Source organism: Abramis brama, assembly GCF_963993115.1.
Source record: "Abramis brama genome assembly, chromosome: 10".
Classification (NCBI taxonomy): domain Eukaryota; kingdom Metazoa; phylum Chordata; class Actinopteri; order Cypriniformes; family Leuciscidae; genus Abramis; species Abramis brama.
In genome coordinates, this window is record NC_139972.1 from 1316874 (window position 1) to 1342474 (window position 25601).

At 39.2% G+C, this 25601-nt stretch overlaps 1 protein-coding gene and 1 long non-coding RNA gene across 2 annotated transcripts in view; both read right to left on the reverse strand.

The window, feature by feature from the left end:
* Nucleotides 1–25601, reverse strand: part of LOC311091345 (NACHT, LRR and PYD domains-containing protein 3-like) — a 256345-nt gene that overhangs the window by 139491 nt on the left and 91253 nt on the right. The gene's annotated exons all lie outside the window — the stretch shown is intronic.
* On the reverse strand, nucleotides 10943–12818 carry LOC311091410. Its single transcript, XR_014608077.1, has 4 exons — nucleotides 12695–12818; nucleotides 11794–11821; nucleotides 11199–11639; nucleotides 10943–11002 (listed from the first exon to the last, which is right to left on the reverse strand). It is a non-coding gene; the product is annotated as an uncharacterized lncRNA (long non-coding RNA).

Here is a 25601-nt window from a genome sequence, read left to right on the forward strand (position 1 = left end):
CATGCGATATTTTCCTCAGGTGAGCCTAATAAGCCCTGAGTCTCCTCCAGCACTGACGACGTCAATGCCAGAGTTATGCCACCGGCAGCTTTCGCGCTTGGCTAGGTGCCTCCATGTGCATGGTTCCCCCTCTGGGCAACCCCCACATGTGTATTCCACTGTAAGCCTCTTTGAGCATGTGTCTTTCCCTTGGCAAGCCACCTTGCCACCCCTGGGGTTGAAATATTCCACCTGCGGCTGGACACCCCAGTGATTCTCCATATGCAGCCCTTTGGGGTCATATGTGTATCCCAAGTCCCCCCCTTCGGGCTGGGCATAATTGCATATTTCCACTGGATATGCTTCCCAGTGTACCTTGGTATTCCTGTGTTAAGTAGGACTCCTTTGTCCGTGCTAGTCTCACGACAGGGAGCTCAGACTTACGCAGGGCACTGGAAGACAGTCAAGAGGTGGCGTGATTACACTGGGAACCCCATTCGTCGTCATCCGACATAAGTCGGAGTGACAACGAAAGGGAACATCTCGGTTACGTATGTAACCCTCGTTCCCTGAGTAGGGAACGGAGACGTTACGTCTCCCTGCCACTTCCGCTGTACCGCTGGAACGCCTGAGTTCAGTCTCGGCTCCTCAGCGAAGACATATCTGCATGTTGCCAGCGCACTTCCTTATATACCCCCAGGGTGGGGCGGAGTTACGCTATGCAAATTCCGCAGACACATGGCATTTCTTTGCCATTGGCTCGTTTTATATACTCGAAGGTGATAGGATTTCTAAGCGAAACCCCATTCGTCGTCATCCGACGTAACGTCTCCGTTCCCTACTCAGGGAACGAGGGTTACATACGTAACCGAGACGTTCCTTCATTAATTTAAAAACAATTCACAATAATAATAATTATATGAATTAATTAATGCATCTCCTTTTTGTTAAATAATGAACCAAAAAAAGTATTTATTAGACATTTATTGTCGCTTTATATTATACCGTAGACTCTATAAACTTCAGATGACAGTCGGGACAAGATTCTCCTGAGAGAGTCTGAATTTAAATGTTTTTGTTAGTGACTTTATCATAACAATATTAAGGCACATTATTTAGGATCTATGACCTAAAAACATTGTCTTGTAACATATTGCAATGATAACTATCAGAGAATAAGAAGCGAGGAAGAAAGAGAGAATCATGGAGAATCCTGAAGAGACGGTGGACAAAGCGAAAGAGAAGCGGAAAGGTTGAAAGAAAGACATAAAAACAGGACAACATCCCAAAAGCCTGAAATCAGCTCTACATGAAGCACTGGTGTCGTGTCTGTCAGGGCTCTCAGTAATCTGGGCAACATGCGTTTCTTCAGTGCAGTCGTGCAGGTAAAGCCTCAGAGTTTGATCTCCTCCACTGACTCTGAATGAAGAAACATTCACACACTAAGTTAAATGATTAAATTGAACAACATTCATAATTTAGCTGAACATATCTGGAGTGTGGGAGAAAAGGATCATGTGACTGCGTTAACTCAAGCTCATGTTTACACATACACTCACCTAAAGGATTATTAGGAACACCATACTAATACTGTGTTTGACCCCCTTTCGCCTTCAGAACTGCCTTGATTCTACGTGGCATTGATTCAACAAGGTGCTGAAAGCATTCTTTAGAAATGTTGGCCCATATTGATAGGATAGCATCTTGCAGTTGATGGAGATTTGTGGGATGCACATCCAGGGCACGAAGCTCCCGTTCCACCACATCCCAAAGATGCTCTATTGGGTTGAGATCTGGTGACTGTGGGGGCCATTTTAGTACAGTGAACTCATTGTCATGTTCAAGAAACCAATTTGAAATGATTCGAGCTTTGTGACATGGTGCATTATCCTGCTGGAAGTAGCCATCAGAGGATGGGTACATGGTGGTCATAAAGGGATGGACATGGTCAGAAACAATGCTCAGGTAGGCTGTGGCATTTAAACGATGCCCAGTTGGCATTAAGGGGCCTAAAGTGTGCCAAGAAAACATCCCCCACACCATTACACCACCACCACCAGCCTGCACAGTGGTAACAAGGCATGATGGATCCATGTTCTCATTCTGTTTACGCCAAATTCTGACTCTACCATCTGAATGTCTCAACAGAAATCGAGACTCATCAGACCAGGCAACATTTTTCCAGTCTTCAACTGTCCAATTTTGATGAGCTCGTGCAAATTGTAGCCTCTTTTTCCTATTTGTAGTGGAGATGAGTGGTACCCGGTGGGGTCTTCTGCTGTTGTAGCCCATCCGCCTCAAGGTTGTGCGTGTTGTGGCTTCACAAATGCTTTGCTGCATACCTCGGTTGTAACGAGTGGTTATTTCAGTCAAAGTTGCTCTTCTATCAGCTTGAATCAGTCGGCCCATTCTCCTCTGACCTCTAGCATCAACAAGGCATTTTCGCCAACAGGACTGCCGCATACTGGATGTTTTTCCCTAGAAATTGTTGTGCGTGAAAATCCCAGTAACTGAGCAGATTGTGAAATACTCAGACCGGCCCGTCTGGCACCAACAACCATGCCATGCTCAAAATTGCTTAAATCACCTTTCTTTCCCATTCTGACATTCAGTTTGGAGTTCAGGAGATTGTCTTGACCAGGACCACACCCCTAAATGCATTGAAGCAACTGCCATGTGATTGGTTGATTAGATAATTGCATTAATGAGAAATTGAACAGGTGTTCCTAATAATCCTTAAAATGTACCATACCATGTAACTTTTTTTGTTCAAAATTCATAAAATGTATACAATGAGCGAGTACATCATGAATCCATCTTCCAACCTGTGTTTTTGTATTATGCTAAATCACTACGGTACGCCTATAATACGTGTTTATATTCGGACTATTTTAAACCACTGCGGAGTTGCACAGTACCTGCGTGACTCGCCATATACATGAACAGAGTGAAGTAGATCCGGCTATAATGTTCTTCCGCAAGACGCAACAGTTTTTTTATTAACTGCTAGAGCGCCAAAAGTAGTTTAATACCTTTAAAATGATCTTAAAGGAGAACTCGGCAACTCTAGCGAACTCTAGTCACTTCTTCGCTGATTTTTCCTTTTGTTGTCGCATGTTTTCCCCACGAGCTCCCCCTACAGCTGTGGTGGGGCGTATATTTCACAACACGGTCGTAAAAAACTCACTTGCGGCAGCCTCCTCCCCCTCTCTACCGCTGCTCATATGCGTTTGTTTTGATCGGAGCAAGCCAACTGTATCGTGTGGAGCTATGTCTACCGAGGTGGGTAATCTGGTAATATATCATACATGCGTGTGTGTTTATGTCGAATTGCCGTAAAGCAATTCGTGTTTCGCGCTCGTTCTCGTTCTCGTCCTCGCTTCTCACGAGACTTCCAATTTCTATCTTGCCGGGACGGTAGTCCCGAAGTTGCAAGGTTGGTTTTCCGCCTGGGAACGCTGGGGGGAGCGGGGAAAGTCACCAATATCACCAGAACAGGTTGTTTAACCATCCAAATGATTTCTAGACAGTTTTATTTAGTTAAAAAAGTTACCAAGTTCTCCTTTAAAGGGCATATTGCAGGTGAGTACACAGTGAGCCAATGTATAGAAAAATAATGTAGGAACTTTAATTTTAAATATAAACATATGCTTATAAAACACTATTTAGGCTTCTGGAGTCGTTTTTGTGAGAAAAATTTTACTTCCGCATTTGAAAACCGCCAAACAGGAAGTGACGTAACGGGAGGGAGTGCGGTCAAAGTAAACAATAGGAAAGCAATGGATCGCAATGACAGTTCGGACCCTGAGGAAATTGTAGCCTAAATGTTTACTCGTATTATGGACCTCAGCCATATAATTATGAGCCTGCTAAGCGGCCAAGAGCAGGACAGGCCAGGATTAGACAAAACAACAGTCAGAGGAGACACCAAGGCTGTATCTCAATACTAGTTTTACTTGATCTTAGTGCTGTGTTCGATACTATAGATCACACAATACTCTTAGATCGACTACAAAATTATACTGGTGTTCAAGGACAAGCATTAAGCTGGTTCAGATCATACCTATCTGACCGATACCATTTTGTCTATTTAAATGGAGAAAAATCGATCATAACTCCAGTAAACTATGGAGTGCCGCAAGGATCTGTGTTAGGCCCTCTATTATTCTCAATATATATGCTGCCACTTGGAAATATTATAAGGAAACATGGAATTAGTTTCCATTGTTATGCTGATCACACTTAAATATATATTTCATCACGGCCGGATGAAAACGCTAAATTATCCAAATTGACAGAGTGTGTTAAAGATATAAAAGATTGGATGACGCGCAATTTTCTTTTATTAAATCCAGACAAGACAGAGGTAATACTTATCGGTTCAAAAAACCGCCCACAAAACCTCTTACAATACAACTTTAACATAGTAGGATGTCCTGTTACTTTATCCTCTACAGTAAAAGACCTGGGTGTTATACTCGACTGCAACCTGTCTTTTGAAAACCATATTTCATATGTTACAAAAACAGCCTTTTTCCACCTTAGAAACATTGCTAAGCTACGTAATATGCTATCTGTTTCTGATGCAGAAAAGTTAGTTCATGCGTTCATGACCTCGAGACTAGATTACTGTAATGCTTTATTAGCTGGTTGTCCTGCATCCTCAATAAACAAGCTACAGTTAGTCCAAAATGCCGCCGCTAGAGTTCTTACTAGATCAAGAAAATTTGACCATATAACACCGATTTTATCATCATCACTACATTGGCTACCTATAAAGTTCCGTATTAATTACAAGGTATTGCTACTGACTTATAAAGCCCTAAACGGCTTAGCTCCAGTCTATTTAACGGATCTTCTATCGCCCTATAATCCATTGCGCTCTTTAAGATCACTAAATTCGAGGCTTTTGATCATACCTAGGATATCCAGATCATCCAAAGGAGGGAGATCATTTTCACATTTAGCTCCAAAACTCTGGAATAGCGTTCCTGATACTGTTCGTTACTCAGACTCGCTCTCCCAGTTTAAAACTAGATTAAAGACGCATCTCTTCAGCCAGGCATTTATATAATATTTTTAATCTTAGTTAAATCCGGTCTCTACTTCATAAACGCCAGAGGAGAACTGGCCCCCGACTGAGCCTGGGTTCTCCCAAGGTTTTTTTTTTTCTCCATTAGGTCACCTGATGGAGTTTTTCGGTTCCTTGCCACTGTTGCCTTTGGCTTGCTCAGTTGGGGATACTTAATTTAATTAATCAATCAACAATACTATTGATCAGCATTACCAAACGTGGACGTTTTACACTAGAAACAAACACTGATGTACTATTTTATTTAATACTGTGAAGCTGCTTTGATACAATCTGTATTGTGAAAAGCGCTATATAAATAAAGTTGACTTGACTTGACATTGAGTTGTGGTGTGAGGAGAACAGGGCAGGTGTCTTGGTGAGAGAACAGTGTTTATAGATATTTTCACATTAGCTGACAATATGTATAACACTACGCTCAGATATTCACAATATTGTACAGATTATTATCATGTATAAGGCAATAGCAAAGCTAGTATTGGACGCTTACCTGCATGTGTTGTGTCAGCCATAAGAGACAGTTTCCAGAGGAAGAGGGACTTTATAAAGGATATGAATGGCCCCATTTGGTGACAATGAATAAAAAAATAATCACAATCACAACTGTCTACTGTATAAAAACTTTATATGTAGTAACAGCCAACACAAACATTAAAGTGGTTTTGTACAGATTGAAATTGAGTTATAGAACATTATATATTATATTTAAATAATAATAATAATATGTTTCTGCTGCAGACTTATAACAAGCACATAAATGCATTACATTACAAGTTTATGTAGGATATGTTAATGAATTAAATTAAGACAAGGCACATTTTGTAAAACAGATGTACAATAAGTGATCTCTGACGGATCCGTGAGCGTCATGTTTCCAGCCGGCGGCCGAACCACGTGCTGACGACGGACCGGGCGACCCGATGAAGGAGCTGTGAGTGTGTCATCCGGTCTATAGTGAACGCTATACACTACCGCGTTTTTCAAAGCAGATGCAGAAGTGAAGTCCCGTCTCTTACCCTGCACAAAACGCACCCAGGCATGAAGGGAGGATAGCACCGTCCTTTTTCTTGTTCGGAAATCTGTGGTCCTGACAGTGACAGGCCATAATTCACAATAATTTACCACGACAATGATTAATTGAAATACAATAACCACCAAAAACACACTGAATCATGACCGCTTCTACTGAATACCACTCTACTCTGCCAGCAGCAGCTCTTCTTTGTTTTAGTAGCAGGGAATTCATGTGGAACTGAATGAAGCTAATGCTTTGAGAACATTATTAAAGACCTAATAACTTATGAACTTTCTATTGATGTCACTGAAAGAACGTTGGATCAGGACTTTAATATGAGTTCCCTAGCCTGTATATGGTCCCCAAGTTTCTAGAAATTTCAATCGGTGTAAATCGAGCTTTTGCTATCTTTCTCTGCCTTTGAGAAAATGGAGGCTCATACGCGCTGATCTTGAATCTCCTCTTTATGACGTCATAAGGAGGAAATGTTACCTCCCCTGTCTCTGCTTTGCCCGCCCAGAGAATATTTTCCGCCCATTAGAAAATGAGCTAGGAAGTAGGAACGGGCGCGCGCGATTTTAGTTTGTCCACGAGAGATATCGTGGCTTTTAAGCAAGCGAAGCATAACAATTGCTCAATAATTGGATGTACAAATGAACACCGAAGGGTCAATACAGAGCTGGGCTTGCTGACCCATACAGAAATGTAATATATGTCAATATATGTAAATTACATATATAATGTTAGTGCCCATGTATGTCTGCTGCATATATGAGAATATATGCAAAATTCATATATGTAAAACACATATACATATATGAAACATATATTTCAAAATATATCAAAAATGGCCGTTTTCATGTAAGTGCCATATATTTTCCCGTATATGCACATAAATGTGAAATATATGTAAGAAGCATATATGTATACATGCGTATATGACGCATATATGTATACATGCGTATATGACGCATATATGTATACATGCGTATATGACGCATATATGTATACATGCGTATATGACGCATATATGTATACATGCGTATATGTACTTATTTCTATAGTACATACTTTCACATATATTAGGGATACAAATCTTATATCTGAATGCCTTGAAATTAAATGCCTATAGTTGGAGATTTTGTCTATTGTGTGAATACCAAATATAGTATTTTAAATAATATAGTATTTTAATACAATAATGCAGTGTTTTCTTTGTCATTTTACATACAATACATCATTTTACAATTCAATACATCCACAAAGTACCATAACCATATGCCACAGCTTTAAAAATGCATCAGTATCACATGCATGTACACTGTAAAACTTTTCACTGTAAATTTACAGTTAAATACTGGCAGCTGGGTTGCCATCCACATACTGTATTTTTACAACACTACTACTGTAAACAGCATTTACAGTACTCCACTGTAATTACCAAATACAGTATATACCACATTTTACATTATTAAACTTGTCGACAGCAATAAATTGTATTTTTACAGGGAATACTGATTTTATTATTACATAATTAAAATATTATACTTTAAGGTTTCATAAGAGTAGTCACACTAGGAAAAAGAAAACAACATTTTCTGGTTTTTAAAACATTTATTTAGTTAAAATGCCATCTGTGAACATGTTGGCTGAATTACTTTTTAAACATAAAATGCAATTTTAACACTTAAAGGGATAGTTCACTTTGAAATTAATTTTTGATATGTTTTAGCTTACCTCAAGGGCATCCAAGATGTAGGTGTCTTTTTTTCCGCAGTAGTTTCAATTTTGATATTTTTAGGTCAAACCGTTCTTGTCTGTCAGTCATTTCATGCAGGTCTATGGTCACTGTCTCAAAGAGCATGCACAAAGTCCAAATTAAAACAATTCCCCATCGTCCAAATTAAACAATTCCCCATCGTAAGTACACATTGACGGCCTAAGACACGAAACGAGCGGTTTGTGTGAGAAAACGAACAGTATTTATATCGTTGTTATCTCTTGAAAACAGCACAAGTCCAAATGATCTGACGGCGCGGGTGGGTATAGATATATACATAGATGTCGCCTTGGCTACGGTTTCGTTCCAATGAACTGCAGTAGCGAAGGCGACATCTAGTGTATACATCTATAACCGCCCGCGGGCGGTTATAGATGTATACACTAGATGTCGCTTGGCTACGGTTTCGTTCCAATGAACTGCAGTAGCCAAGGCGACATCTATGTATATATCTATACCCACCCGCGCCGTCAGATCATTTGGACGTGTGGTGTTTTCAAGAGATAACAACGATATAAATACTGTTCGTTTTCTCACACAAACCGCTCGTTTTGTGTCTTAGGCCATCAATGTGTACTTACGATGGGGAATTGTTTCATTTGGATGATGGGGAATTGTTTTAATTTGGACTCTGTGCTTGTGTTTTGAGCCAGTGACCATCGACCTGCATTATATGACTGACAGACAAGAACGGTTTGACCTAAAAATATCAAAATTGAAACTACTGCGGAAACAAAGACACCTACATCTTGGATGCCCCTGAGGTAAGCTAAAACATATCAAAAATTAATTTCAAAGTGAACTATCCCTTTAACAACACACAGGTAACAGTTAGCACTTAATTAAAGGAATAGTTCACCCAAAAATTTTAATTAGCACATGATTTACTTACCCTCAAGTCATCCTAGGTGTATATGACATTATTCTTTCAGACGAATACAATCAGAGTTCTATTAAAAAATGTCCTGGCTCTTCCAAGCTTTATAACGACAGTGAAATGCTGTTTCTTTTTTGAAGTCCATAAAAGTGCAAACGAAATCCCATTCAAAGTCTGCAAGGTTTCGCAGAAGTGAGGACACCTGTAGGCTTACAGTGGTGTTCTTGTTTTGCACAACTTGGCCAGTTTTCTTTGAAGTTACTTGTCCTTTCTTTGTTTTTGATCCACGTTCAGGATTGATGTCAAGAAAGCGTCTAAAAGGCAGAAAAAAACAACAATTAAATATTATTAACTGAGTGTATATATTTGGACAAAGAGAGACAGCACAAAAGCTGTCTAAAACTGAACAACATGAAAAAAAAAAATGCAATGTTGGATGTTGTGGAAAAAAAAATGCAATGTTGGATGTTGTGATCAATAACTGATATTTTTTCTGCCCTGGTAAAATACATCAACTCAATGTGTCTGTTTACATGCACACTGTCAACTAACTAAATTTTTGGAAGTGGGGTTGCCAGATTTAAAGTTTTATTCTACAACTTTTGTCTACTCATCACCCAGCTCATTAACAATATCATCCCCTCATCCGGTGCCATCAGAGTATCAGTGGAAAGGCAGTCTTTAGACTCTCCGTTTATATAGAGCACACACTGCCAAAATCCAGCCCAAACCTTTGTGACAGAAATAATTTAACTTAATTGCAAGCCTTGCAATGTTTATTGCATATATGACAACATGATTTACCAGACTAAAATGCATGTTTGCACCCAAAAATTTAAATTCTGTCATTATTGCTCACCCTCAAGACTTTTGTTCATCTTCGGGACACAAATGAAGATATTTTTGATGAAATCTGATAGTTTTGTCCTTCCATTGATATCAATATCATTGCAACTGTCAAAGCCCAGAAAAGTGGTAAAAACATTGGTAAATATATAGCTACAGTGGTTCAACCTAAATATGATGAAGCAGGGTTTCTGCACATTTTTTTAAAGTCAAATGTAAGGCTTTTTAAGACCTTTTTAAGACCCGAAGAAATCAAAATTAATACCATGCATTAGGGGTGTGCAATATTGACAAAATATGTCTCGATCGATACTTTCAAAGTTTTCTTGATAATAATTAGATAACATTTTACTGATTGTGTTTATGTGCTTGGTGCCATGGCTTGTTTAGGCCTGTTGAAAGCTGACTGACAAAGATATTCATATTTTTCATATTCTATGCAGTGGTCAGTTTAGAGCAGTGACAGAAATTATTTTTTTTTATTAAGGGGTAATATTTGCCACCTTAAATTGATTTCAAGGGGCATTTTCACCTATATATGGACATTTGTAGATGTTTCAACAAGATATCTTTCACATCTACTGCAGTCAGACTCACCTGTGTTCACTCTGAAGGAATCACTCACATGACCTGTGCACTTGTAATGACACATCAAGAATGTTAAGAGGCTAAAAGCAGGTTTAAAACTTGCCCCATTGAAGTCAAGAGGGTGCAAATTTTAAAAAGAGGATAACACGGTGTAGGCAACACTGATTTTTGTCGTTGTTCTCTGTATTGACAGCACTCCAAATTTACAAAAAAATGAGCTCAATGTTAAAATTGACCGGAGTTCTCCTTTAAGGTTGCACTAGTTACATGGATTATTTAAACAATGTTTTTACTAGCTTTCTGGGCCTTAAAAGTTGCAAAGACGTTGCTGTCTATGGGTGGTTCAGAAACCTCTCAGATTTCATCAAAAATATCTTAATTTGTGTTCTGAAGATGAACGAAGGTCTTACAGGTTTGGAATGACATGAGGGTGAGTAATTAATGACAGAATTCACTAATCCTTCAACTGAAAACAACTTGCACTGACATATCTTAAAATATATGACTGCCACTGTTTTATCTCAAGATGCACACCAGTAATGTTTTTTTTTTTAATGATACATTATTATAAAAGCTGCTTAAATACCCTAATTTTATTAAGGCCTAGACCTGGCTTAAGCTAAGCCCTGTATGGAAACCAGGGCCATATTGTTCATACCAGTAGTCAACATAATAAATACTGTCAAGTCAAGGTTAGTGACACAATTCAGTCTAATATATATATATATGAATGGCAAATATGCCAATGACTAAGAGGCTGTGATCCTTCACACACACCTTGACCTTCCAAACTTAATATCCAGCACTGGTTGCTTAGAGATTGACCTGTAATGTAATAAAAAAATAATAATAATAAAAAATAATAATAATATTAATAATTAAAATAACTACTGTGGGTTCCACTGTGGTTCGATGTAGTTGTCTATTCATAGTTCTATGAAATTATAATTATAAATTAAAATTGGTTAGAATGCTAAAATGCACTGGCATATAATTTTGTTTGTTATAAGCATAAACTCACTTAATTTTGACTTATTCTTTCAGAAAACAAGACAATTTTTACGTGTCTATTAAATGCTTCTTCATGTAAGAATTGTAGATATCTGGACTGGAAACAAAATAAAAACACTAATTAAGAAAAACATATTTTGCAGTGGGGTGAGTAAATGATGGCTTTTCATTTTAGGTTTCATCTACCCCTTTAATGTTTACATACCAGGAAATAAGTCGTGGACTTTCTGGCAAATGTAGATTGCTGGACATCAGCGATGCAAATTCCTGAAACAATTTTTAAAAAGGACAGCACAACCTTGATCAACAGAACCAAAACATAAAACATATTACAAATGAATGAGATTTGCTGAATAATCTCTACTTATCTGCTTGAAGGATAACACCGTCTAACTTCTTTGAATTAGGGAGTAGTTGTAGGACCATGGGATGGCAATCAGGAATAGGCCTACTACATTTGAAAACAGCATTAGGAACATGGATTTTCATGTGCTAGCAAAATTCTGACAACGATTCAAAAGCACGATCACAGAACTGACAGAATTTGACAGCATTTTTTTTTTACCACATAGACTATAACTGTAACACTACTTAAAAGCACTTACATTAACAATGGCCATCAGATTACAAAGCCTAAAACGAAAAAAAAATATATCAAATGCACGTCATGCAAATAGCATGGTAAAGGTTGCCTATTATATGAAATGTCGAAGTTAACGTTACTTGGTAAACAGGTGGAACAGAGTCACGCCGCCTTCACACTGGCAGTTGAAATCAGCTCCGATACGGCAGCGAAACGACCGGAAGTCATTCATTTCCTATGGAGATTCGCAGACCGCATGCGAATGGGTCCGAAGCGGGTGCGAACGAGTGCGGTGCGAAAAAAATCGTGTCCGTTGGCCATCCGGATGCGTTCAAAAAATTGAACTCTTGCGAAAGGCTACGGACGGTTCCTATCCGACAATTACAGCGGAAGTTAAGCGTTGCTATGGTACTGATAAACAAACCTGAATTCTTAACTTTTAATAAAATAAATAATGATTTTATAACGATAAGTTGTCATGTCATTTTTTTATTTTCATGATTTTCTAACGTTATTAGGGCAGTTAATACAGTTAAAAGCCCTATACTACTATATCACATTTAGCCGACCTGACATGTCAACGTCCTGGGGAACTTTCCTTCACGCAGCAGCCTGTCTCTAATAACCCCCTCAACAGAGAGATCATACAGAATTGTAAACTGACACTGACAAAATCAACCGTTAATCTCTCCGCCGTTTTTGTTCTACTCGCTTCCGACGCTTTTCACCGTTGTGTACGACGTCTGCTGGGGGCGTATTGCGTATTACGGAGCTGATTTCAACTGCCAGTGTGAAGGCGGCGTCAGTGAATTGCTTGCGCGGCCACGGTAGTAAACCGCGTTCGCAAAATCAAACCAAATACGTGAAAACAATGTAGAAATGCCAACGCAAAAAAAAAAAAAAAAAATTATATATTGGCTTACCGTATCACTCAGTTGAACAATTCTCCATCTTCTCAAACTCTAAATCCCACTTATCGTCACGCGCAGGTTAGATTATTCAATGACAAATTCTTCCATCCGTCTTCAGGTAGCTGCTACCGTTAACGTCATCCATTTTCTCCCAGCAAACATTGGTCCGACGGCAACGTCGTGTCCCTGGCCAAAAATAGTCGCGGTAGGACGGCATAAATCGGTAAAAATATGTAACACAGAACATTTCCTAAAAATGCATTCAGATACATTTGTACATGTCTACAGTTCTCTGGGGTTGCATGTATAATTGTTATTTTGACTTTTAGCTACGTGTAGTTCAATATATAGTGTATCGGGTGAGAGGACGTCACCTGGTGACGTTTTACACGTGCATTCATGACCCTCTATGAAATCCTTGTGAAATATGCAAAAGCTGTGCTTAATCCTTGCATGGTTAATACTGCAATAATTAATTTAATTGCCCAAGTAGTTTTTAAGAGGTTGTGAAGACGTCCACTGACGTCTTTTACACGTCTTGTCAAGCAAGACAGAAAAAAAAAAACAGGAATTATCTTTATGAAATACACGATTTGTATACAAAGTAAATATATTTACTTTATCTTGTTTAAAATAAATTATAATCACAAAGTGCCCAGTGTGGTTAATTGATTGCAAAGCCACTGCATTTAAAATCGTTTTAAGTGGACGTCCAGTAGGTGACGTCCTTTACACGTGCATTTATAGTCCATCATGACCCTCTATGAAATCCTTATGAAATATGCAAAAGTATTATGCTTACACCTTGGTTGACACTGCAATAATTAATTTAAGTGCCCCAAGTAGTTTTAAGAGGTTTTGAAAAGACGTACACTGCTTTACACGTCAAAACTGTGCCACCGGGATGTTGTAGCAAATCTCGCGATATTGCAAAATCCCGCGATATGATATATTATCTCGCGATAAAGCGATAAAGTAGCCATTTTCCCGTTTTTCTACAACCACGAGGCGAGCAGGATTTGAGGGTGCATTGGTGTGTTGCCGAATTACTAAAAATCTGCTGTTGGGTAAGTACATTTTGTATTATAAATGTAACATTAGACATTCTCTGTTTCAACAGAGTACCCGCCTTCAATGAAGTTAACGCTTGTCAATGAGAGGGGCCAGACTCTCTGTACAAATTTTATTTTATTTAATTTTACATTTATGTACGAGAGTCTGGTAGAACCAGGCTAATTTTTTCTGCCGGTGAGACCAAATTTTGTTATAGGTCGCGCTGGCGCGACCGCAACATTGTTAAAACATCGCAAAAAATTAAAAATTAAAAATGAAAGCGGAACGAAACTGCGCAACTCGTTTGTGCTCCACGGACCGTTTATTCAGTAAAATAACATGGTTATTTTCCGACATTTTCAAAAAAAAAGTACGTAATTTACCTAGAAATTAGCCTTTTTCTTTTTTTTTTTTAAACCATATTCTCTTTCCTCAGATGCTGTGATGAGGTGGAGCCCAAATGCTACAGACTCAGACATAGATGCAGCAGCGGAGGAACACCTGAAGAACGCTCCAGGAACAGCTGAGGGTGGTGGATTTAAAAAATGAGCCATAAACAAAACAAAAACCATAAAGACATAAACAAACTTAATAGGCTCTAAAAACTTTTATTTATGGCTGTTTAACAGTAATGCAAGACTGTTAGTAACTGAAACTTAGTACTGCCACAGCTCTGACTTCTATTCATCAATGATGGCATATTATAGAAAGACTCTAAAAATAGAATGCGTTGACTGTTCCTGTACTTTTGTTATATTCTGGTTTGATTAATGTCTGCTTAACCTTAATGTGAAACTGTTAGAGAAAATGCCATTACCACAGAATTTACCACATTGTACTATTTCTATTATCTTTTTTGAATAATAGCTGTTTAACAACTGGAAGACATTTCAAATGTAATATTCACAATAAAATGTTATGCTAAATTATAGCACTATTTTTTGCTTTTGTCCACAAATAATGTGTTGATGTACACGTGATTAAACGGTTTTATAGACGTCCAGGTCTGACCGGACCGATTTTGGACCTTTTTAGAACCTTTGTCAAGTTAAGATGTGTAAAAATAGCCTAAATGATTGCCTTTCACGATGTTACACAATATGGGTGTGATTATTTTATATGCAGGATTATATATACACATACATTTGGCAGCAGCACATCTTATAAACATCCAGAAGAACTAAAAAAATAAATAAACCCATTTAGACGTCCAGGGACGCGCAGAAAAGACGTGGAAATCACGGCCAGAAAAGACGTGGAATTCACGGCCAGATGACGTCAAAGACGTCAGTAGTATTAACATATACCATGTGTCACTTTTGGGGTAATATTTGATTGATTTATGATCCCCTTGTCACTCATGATTGACAGGGAATCTGTGTGTCAAAAACAGGGTCTCTGATTTACAGTGTCGAGCTTGGTGAGATTTGCGTCCTGATTGACATGTGAATACTCACACCTCACCATATGCCAATTAAGTTTTATGATAGGGTCTTTCCTGGCATGTCTTTTCACACCTACGTCACTAACTACACCATGGATTAAATAAGGTTAGGGGTTGCTGTGTTAGACACAGAAGACATTCTGCATCTTTTCCTGTTACAATGGCTGCTCCGGGAACTCCTAAAACCCCTAGAAAGGTTATGTGTATTTCTCCAACAAGAGGATCTGTTGAAATGAGAGAGGAACTAACTTTTGCACCAAGGAAAAAGCAAAATGTTAGCTTGACAAAGTTTCTTCATGAAGACATAGCTAATGTGAAAAGTGATTTCCCATTGTCTGGTAAACGTGTGCTGAGATATGCGTTTGACAAGGTGCTGCGTATTGTGAAACTCTACACTGCTGATGTTGGAGACGAATTTACATGTCATACTCCATGTCTGATTTTTCAAGACAAAGACTGGTTTCTGTTTTTCAACTACGTTTGGAGAGATTTGAACGACTGTGGTGATGATCCGTTATACGTCGCTGAGTGGGATGGATCAGCTCCTAACACAAGATTTCGGGTGGTCGGTGACCACAGTAAAAAGCTACCAGACGACTGTGTTTATATTTTTTGCTGTAACGACAAGACAAAGCTCAACGTACATGTCTGGCCTATTCGAGAATCTGAGCATCACACGTGCTACGACATGAAATTTCTGTTTCAGTGGAGAGATGTTCGTATGCTTGACAATATATTTACAAGCATAAACAAGATGTTTAGATGGTGTGACATGTATGATCGTTACAGTTCTGTAAAGATGCAATTGTTTCACCCTGAGAAGGGCGTTACCAACCCCGAAGACCGCCTCTTAAGCCCACCCACATATTACAGTCATTAAAAACGTGTACGGATCGGTGCATTGGCACATTCATTCACCATGTCTCACGGATCTACACCCGTCTACTGCTACAGCAACACCCCTGAGACTGCCCCAGCGATGCCTGATGACAATGCCACACTGCTGGAACCCCACCCACAAACCTGTGACAACAGTTGGTTGGATAAATTTTGTATGGATCTAGGATATCACAACCTGACCTTCCTTACAACTCCATACGGCAACACCGGTGCAATAGCTGGAGCTGCGGCCTTAGCAGGAATTGATGACACAGACAGTTGTATCCGTTCTGACGGGTTCAAAATCATAAAAGCAACTGTTGTGGTCCTTCTGGAACACGTTATCAACAAAAAGCTGAAAGAAATCTGTTTGGGTTGTGAAGTGGATCACCCCAGTCAGATTAGACATTCCTGTTTGTTTGAACCGGACCCCTATTTCTTTGATGCCTACTTTGAGGAGCTGACACGTAATCTGGTTAGACCAGACCTTAAGCACATCGTTGCTCAAGCATTGAGTCGTTGTGGTTTAAGGGTACACCCCCAGAGGATTCAGGGGTCAGTGGATGCTATTTTACACGAACTGCGTGACGAGGTTTTCATTGTTGAGAAGCTTCGCGAAGTCAGAGAGAAAGTTGTGGACAGCGGCAGTGAACAAATTGTCTATGACGCTGTGGACAGCTGGAAAGGTATTGTCCAAGTTGACTGTTTGTGACAACAGCATGGGGAACACTTGTTTTGCAACTGGACTGGCTAAGTGTCTACTTAAACAACGTATTAGATGTGAGATGACCACCTTGTTGTATAACAACATTAATGAATGTGCCAATGTATCGGTTACTGTAAACAGATGTGGTGTTGATGCCAAACGTTTTACAAACCTTAAGAAACAAATGTCTCTTGTAAGAAATGTGTCAAATGAATGGTCTGATATGATGCGATTATGTGTTAATGGTGGTGATACTGTTTGTGTAACCATCAGAAAAGTTTTAGACCTGATGACTGAATGTGGTAGCTTTATTAGAATAGCTGATATATTATGCTTGTGTACATATGTATCGGATCTATGTGTGGACATGTTGACAAGAAACAATCAGACTAATGTATGTGAAATTGTTGAAACACTGGTTGATTACATTCTTGAGAAAAACATTGTGATGTGTATAAAATTTCTACACTACATTGATGCTGTATGATACCTTTTGTATCCTTTTAATGTTTAAGAAATAAAACCCGAACCACTTAAACCATCTTTGTTATTCTTTTGTGGAGCCTGAAGTGTCAATATGTCAGAAGAAATGAAAAAGATTTATTACACACCTTCTAACCCTGGTTCTTTAGGGGGTAAAAAACGTTTAAAAGAAGGTGTTTTAAAAGAGACGGGGGTTCGTTTAACCGATAAGGAAGTTTCAGACTGGCTCGCTGGCGAGGATGCATATACACTACACAGAACTGCACCACTAAAATATAAAAGGAATCGGGTTTTTGTCTATGGTGTTGATATGCAGTTCCAAGCCGATCTAGTAGATATGTCAGCATATGCCAAGGTAAACGACAACAATCACTTTCTGTTGACATGCATCGATTTGTTTAGTAAGTACTCATGGACGCGTGCATTAAAAAACAAGAGTGGTGCAGAGGTCTCTAAAGCTTTTGAATCCATACTGAAAGAGGGTCGTGTGCCACAGAAATTACAAACTGATAAAGGAAAGGAGTTTTTTAACAAACACTTTCAAAACGTGACAAAAAAGTACAATATTAACCATTTTGCAACAGACACAGAATTAAAGGCTTGTGTTATCGAGCGGTTTAATAGAACCTTAAAAGGAAGAATGTGGAGATATTTAACAGCTATAAACTCCAAACGCTACATCAACATACTTCAAGACATTACACAAGGATACAATGTGAGCTATCACAGAAGCATCAAGATGAGACCGATTGATGTGGGAAAAGAAAACGAATCTGTGGTGCTACATAACTTGTATGGAGATACCAAACCTTACAATGTTAACCACATATTTAAATACAAGATCGGTGACGTGGTTCGAATTTCTAAAGTCAGAGGTCCGTTTGCAAAAGGGTATGAGGAAAACTACACACAAGAGTATTTTACTGTATCAGCGTGTATTCAACGAGACCCCCCTGTTTACAGATTGAGTGATTATGATGGGGATGTTATCAACGGTGTTTTTTATGCTGAAGAATTGCAAAAAATATTTGTCAGTAAAAACAAGACATTTAAAGTTGAAAAGATTTTGGATAAGAAGACGAAGGGTCGCAAAACATTAGTACTGGTACAGTGGCTCGGATGGCCTGCAAAATTTGCGTCATGGATCGATCAGAAAGAATTAGTCGACGTACAGGTACCATAAAAACAAAGGACAAACACAGACTGTCTGCAGTTGTATAAAAAAAACAGACATGGCAGAGGGTGTTTTTTATGTCACACTACCATGCAATGCTTCACGGTCTGTATACCCTGATAATACAATCTCTAATTATAGAACAAGGATGGCTACACCTATAAATATAAAAGGAGAGTGGGAGGTGGGCCTTGTTCAAATCGAATATCCTAGAAGTTGGTACACGTTTAACAGCAAAGATGCCGTTTTTGAGATAAACATCGAACCCATCACTGTCGACGACGAAAAAAACACTAACAACATACGCCGTGGTGTAGATGTGAAGAAGACCGAATTATCGAGACTACGCATACCGATAAAAACAGGTTATTACGACAAGGTCCCATCCGTTGTTAGTGTGATAAATGATTTACTAGCCCCTCATGGATCATTCGGTTACGATGTTGTAAAAAACAAAGTATTTCTGAAAGCAAAACCTAACATTTCAATAACCTTCCATGGAAAACTAGCTATTATTTTAGGGTTGAAACCAGGTGTCCCGATAGGAGATTCTATGCGACAAAAAACAAACCCTGGAAAAACTAATTTTGAAAAGGATATTGTAACATATGCAATGCATCAGGCAGACATACACGGTGGCTTCTATACTCTTTATATATACACAGATATTATCAGATACCAGTCAGTAGGTGATGCCTTCGTACCACTCCTGGAGTGCGTACAAATAACAGGGGATAACAATAACACAGTCAGTGTTCGATACGACAAACCCCACTACGCATCTGTCAACAAATCGGTCATCACAGATATTGGTATAGAAGTGAAGGACGATCAAAATCACCACATCCCTTTTTCTTACGGGAAAGTGTGCATTAAACTACACTTTAGGCCAGTAAAAAAATTTCATTAAAATGGTGTATTTCAACAATCACAATGTTGATCCCATGCGTTATGTGGCCTATTACCAGAATCAAGCGGGAAATGGACTTCCGGGGTATGCAGGAGGCGGAGTTATGTATGGCGCTGGTTTGGGTGGTCTTTTTAGGGGTCTCTTTAGAATGGCTATACCACTACTAAGACGAGGATTTAGCATAGCCAAGCCACATCTTAAATCAGCAGCGAAAAACATACTAAGTGACGTTGTTAGTAATACGTTGTCACGATCTTTTAATAACAATCACGATACTCAAGACGGATCCGGGTTAATGGTGATGGCACGCAGAAGCGTACCTAGGCCTCCGGGTGTGTGGAGGAGTGGCCAGAAGCAGAAGAAAACAAAACAGCCCCCCAAGAAAACATCAGTTGTAAAACGCAAGCGCAAGGAGACAGCTAAGAGCAGTGCTTCAAAAAGATCAAGGAGTTCTGTTAAAACAATATTTTAGATCATGGCGTTACTTCACAAAATGTCAGAAGAGTGTTTAAAAACCGAACTGGATCTGTTTACTGTACCACTGACTCAAACCGCTATTGAAAAAAACACTTATATAGAAATACCACCATTATCAGCGATATCTGACACATCCCCTCTGGAATTTTTTATTGCGGGGAATGGAGAGGATTACGTGGATCTAAACAACACATTGTTGTTTATGCGTGTCAAAATCACTTATGCAGATGGAACGGATATTGCAGACGGAGATCCCGTGGGGCTTGTTAACTATCCGGGAGCCACAATTTTTTCACAAGTGGACGTATCACTTGGAGATCGACTCATTTCACAGAGTTCTAGCACATACCCATACCGCTGTATGATAGAGTGTCTTACTAATTATGGTAAAGACGCCCTTGAAACACTTTTCTCAGCGGGACTCTTTTACAAAGACAAGGCGGGGCATATGGATGTGTCGGACCCCGCCGGAGAAAATAGCGGTCTGACAAAGAGAGCAGCCTTCACCAACGCTAGTAACGTGGTCGAACTACTTGCGCCAGTTCACAGTGACATCTTCTTTCAAGATAAACTTTTACTCAATGGATTGGACCTTAAAATTAGAATGACAAGGGGTAAAGACGAGTTCTGTCTGATGAGGAGCAATGACAGAGCCTACAAACTGAACATCCAGACAGCGTCGCTATTTGTGAAAAAAGTGACAGTGTCACCAGCTGTGAGACTGGGTCATGCGCAAGCCCTACTCTCAACCACTGCCAAGTACCCCATCGACAGGGTGTGTTTGAAAAGCTTTTCATTACCAGCCGGCTCCCGGGTCTGTAATCAAGAGAACTTATTCTTAGGGCATTTACCAAAATCTCTGGTTCTAGCGATGGTTGATAACGATGCATTTGTCGGGGCATATAATAAAAACCCTTTTGCCTTTAAAAACTACGATTTAGAATTTTTAGCTATTTATCTGGATGGTCAACAATACCCCTCGAAGCCTCTACAGCCTGAATATGAAAATGGTTCTGCAGTGCGGGAGTTTTACCAGTTGGCGCTGGCTTCAGGAAAGCATCTTAAAAACCAGGCTCTGAGTATCGATAGGGAGGATTTTCTGCATGGCTATACACTCTACTCGTTCAATTTTACACCAGACGAGGAGTGCAGCCAGCATGTATCACTTATCAAAAGCGGCAATATAAGACTAGAAGCGCGCTTTAGACAACCATTACCACAGACTGTTAACTTAATTGTTTACGCATTATTTGACAGCATAATTGAAGTGTCAAATCGACGACAGGTACTTGTTGATTACTATTAAGGCGTTAAAATGAACACAGTACAACTTACGGGTGTCATGGATAAGATTTCGTGCAATACTTATTTTCTTGGAGTACTACCATGTGACTATCTACCGAAAACCCCTTTAAGAACATTACCAGCAATGGTTTTAATCAATACAGATCCATCAGGACTCCCAGGCCAACATTGGTTGGCAATCTACATAAATGCTGATAGAGTAGGTTGTTTTTTCGATAGTTTTGGTAATAAACCAGATTACCAAGGCTTTCACCCTGTTATCAAAGACTTTTTAAATCACAATTCTAGTAAAGTACTACATTCCACTGTGCAAGTCCAAGATTTTTCATCAGACACGTGTGGTCAACACTGTGTGTTCTTTCTCTACCACATGTCAAAGGGGTTTGATTATGATTATGTGTTGAAATTGTATACCAATGATTTAATTAAAAATGATAAAATGGTGTCAACATTTGTGAAAAAACTAAAACATGTTCCATGTAATGACAATGTTTTCAAATGTATTCAGTGTGTGCAATTGGGTAAAATGTACATGTATCATGCTTAATATCTTTAAATAAAGATACTCAAGAACAGATATTTCTTTAAACTCTTTTTTATTACACATACACACTACATATTCAACAATACATGTAATTCATAACACATAAGTTCTCAAAACAAAACAACAAAAAAAAAAAAAAAACAGAGAACACAATAGGCTACAAACAAACTGGGAGATTAAAAACTTAACCATTGACTCTGGTCTAGACTGGGTGATTTGAACAAGAGGTCTTCTGGTTGTTTTGAATGTATCGGTGTGCTCAGATGCACTTTCCGTTTTTTACTCTTCTTAGGTAAATCGGCTACAGTCAGGGTCGATTTGGTTTTGAATGAGTTAATTGCTTGTCTGACATACTGGTTTGGTACCACAGAGTATGGCAGATTTAAATTAGCAAAAGCCTCCAGAAACTCGTGCCATCCGCCAGGTCTCCGCTCATCAGCAATCTTATGCGGAGCTGTGATGCTTTTAACTAGGTCAAGCATGTGTGAACCGGGGATTGTTCTGCCTTTAAACACAAACTCCCCCGACTCAGTCCACGACGTAATATCTTTAGTTTTAGACATTTTATCTAAAATGTAACGGACATTTTTCACACTCCTCTGTGGAATATTTTTTAAAACCTCATCTGCAAAATCATCTAAACCATCGCGGTCTGTAACGCTGTCTGTTGGGTGTGGACCTTCTTTTACAATGCTGTCAGGCTGTGGAAGACTTAATGTTAATGTGGAAGATTCCCTATCCCCCAGTCTAGCGAGTGTTAAAAACCTCTGTAAAACACTGGTGTACATCTTAGCTTTTTCGTGGTGATCTATGTCAGACCTTTGCAATATATTTCTTATAGTCGTATCCAAATCGTTCTCCACAACATGCTGTATAGACTCACGGGTGTTAGAGGATTTCAGTTTATCCAACTGGTGTTGCGGGATTAAAAACATCTTCTCAGCGTACTCCATCACCAGCTTATTTAGATGTAATTAAACTGGTTATAAAGGGAATTGCAACACTTAACAATGGTAATAGAAATCCGCCTTGTTGATTGATTAACCGTCTTTTACGTCTAACGCCAACCTTTTTATCTGCAACAATTTTGATCTCGTTTCTTTTTCTCTTTAGTTTCTGATATTGTTGTGGTGATAGTGGAATATTTCCATGGACTACGTTAAGAGCTACTTCACACAACGTCACAATGAGTTCGTCTGCAGCAGCCTCTAAAATAACACGTCTTTGTTTAGGTGTAGCTTTTAATAACAGTTTTAAAAGAGGCAGGTTTCTTAAAAGTCTTGCAGACATTTTCAAATTCCGTCTAACAATGTCAATGTTTTCTTTTCTGAACGTACACAACTGGATATTGTGACAGAATGTCTGTTCTGAGACGGTACTGCTCTGGTGTTTTTGCTTTAAAGTCAATCAAAAGGTACCCGAAAGGCATGCTGGTCGCATTTTCATAACACTCCATAAAAATTTTTGTGTTTCGGGGGTACATTTGGCGTGCTAATACATTAATTTGTGTATTGTCTCTGGGGTTTTTGAACAGCACCAGATAATTGGTGTTCAAACTGATGGTCCTGCTGGATTTACCTTGAGAAAACAAGTTTTGTACAATATACAATGCACTCAGGTTTTTGTGGTGTACATACATCGTGAATAAACGTTGGATTTCAGAATTGTTACTAGCATCCTGCATCACATCATCTAAAATAACAAAATTATTCTTGTCGGGGGGAAACAAATGATCATCATTCAGAGTCTGGGGGATACCTTCAATAAATTTAATATCATACAGTTTCAACAATTCGTCATATAAAGGTTGCCAACAATTATAAATGTATACAATGTTTTCAACATTTTTTGAAATGACACTTTTAGCATTTTCCAACAACATTTTTACAAAAAATGTTTTTCCTGAGTTAGAAGGACCACTTAATACACAAGAAAATGGGTGATCCAATCTGAAATCGAATCCAGCGGTGTCTACCACCCCTCGATGACCAAAAACGTTGTCAGTAGCCATATGGTAATGTAGTTAGGTCAGGTAGCAAAACACGCTTGTTGTACACAACTTGGAATTTTTTCACAACTGACTTGTTGTGTAATGTGAACTGCTTTTTGTTCCTCACTATACTGTCGGTGTGTGCAAGAATATAACTGCTGTCGCCCCGCCCCCTCACATACTGATCAACAAGTCCTATTAATGAGTCTAGCCTGATGGCCTCAGAGTTTACAGCATTCAGTGTGATGCCTTTGGCCTTCATACAGACCTTGCCCTTGGCTGTACGATACCCGTAACTTTTAGGACCACTCGAGGAGAATTCAACAATAAAATCGGAGCCCCCGACTTCATCAGTAAGGTCGCCAAGGTATGGACCTAGTGGGGGTTCGTATTCACCGTCTTTAGATATGTACACAACACTATCGGTATCGCAATAAATCAGCCTGTCCCCCAACCGGTCCATAAGATCATAAAGTTCCAACCGGGCGTGGGCAGTCGTAAAAGCGCCTAGAAAAATATTAATGTCACGAGTCTGAGCTCCTTTCCCATCTGCGTAAGACCATTGCACGATCGCTACGGTGTCTGACACAAATGAGAAATGTTTCACGTCATACTCAATGCCAAAAATGTGTCGGGCAAACTGTTCAGGGTCTGTAAGTATTTCAGTTGTCGGGAGCTGTTTGCGCATAGAGAACCTCCCCCACAATGAATTAAGAATAAGCTTCATAATGGATCTGCGTGCGGCATTAAACTCGATCTTGTCCAGATTCAGCTTAATCCCTTCTTTCTCAAAGTAATCTTTAACATAAGATTCTTTGTCGGCATCAGTCACAACATCTTTTGGAAAACCTGAACTTTCCTGTTTGAACTGCAAAAATGTTTTAACATAATCACAAAACAATGTTTCAGATCGTTGGGGAAAATGCCAAACCTCATCGATTTTTGCCACTACATAACCCTTCTCAATTGCTTTTAACAGCTCGATGCTAACCCAACAACCGTGTATAGCCCTTTCCTCATCTGTGTGTACACATGGCTGTGTCTGGTTTTGTTGTTCAGCACACAACCTACAAAGTGGAAACATTAACTTCCCACCTGTCCTATAAGGCAATACAGGATGAAGCAGCTTCCGCGGAGGGATGACGGTAGCCTTGACAAAGCCATAATAATTTTCAAGGTTTTGAAAATCCTTGTATATTATTTCAGGATGGCCAATTGGATAGCATTTTCGCGCTTGGCAGAAGGGATATAACGAGGTAAAATCTACATACCTAATACGCTCGCCCTCCGTGACTTTGTGGTACAGTTTTAACGCATTAGTTCGTCCGCCGAAAAGTGCTTCACGAGGTTTCAATCTTTCAGGGTGGTTGTAAGTAGCCATGAAGTCCATCACTGCTGTGTCGGTCTGTTTAGCACGGACCCAATCACACTCCCAAACCACCTCGACCTGAAGACCGTACGCACGCTCCAAAATTTCAAGTTTGTCATCACATTGTCTTTTCAGAATACCATAAGGTACTTTTGATAACGGATTGAGATCATTAGGGTTATAACAACGTTCGCAACCATGAAAAAAACACCCGAGAAATTCTAATGCTTTTTTCACGGTACCGTCGCCATAAAAACCATCCACATAGTATTTTCCAAATGACGCCTCACCACGGTTTAGAGCGTGTTGAACATCTATGGACCGTGATGTTCGGATATATTCAAGCCATTCAATTGAAATGTTTGAATATGTCTTGTTCTGGTTGATGTACGCATTGTTGCGTGTTAGCGCTATTGTGTCTTTAGGGATGAAGTGTGTTTTATACGTAGCCATACATGTGGCTGCCAAAGTAGTGTAATTAAACGGATCAAGGCCTGCACACAGAATGAATTCATCGCGATACTTCATACATACGTCCCTCAGCAGAACGACGTCGTTTTTACCATAAATCGCCAGTTCTTTTTT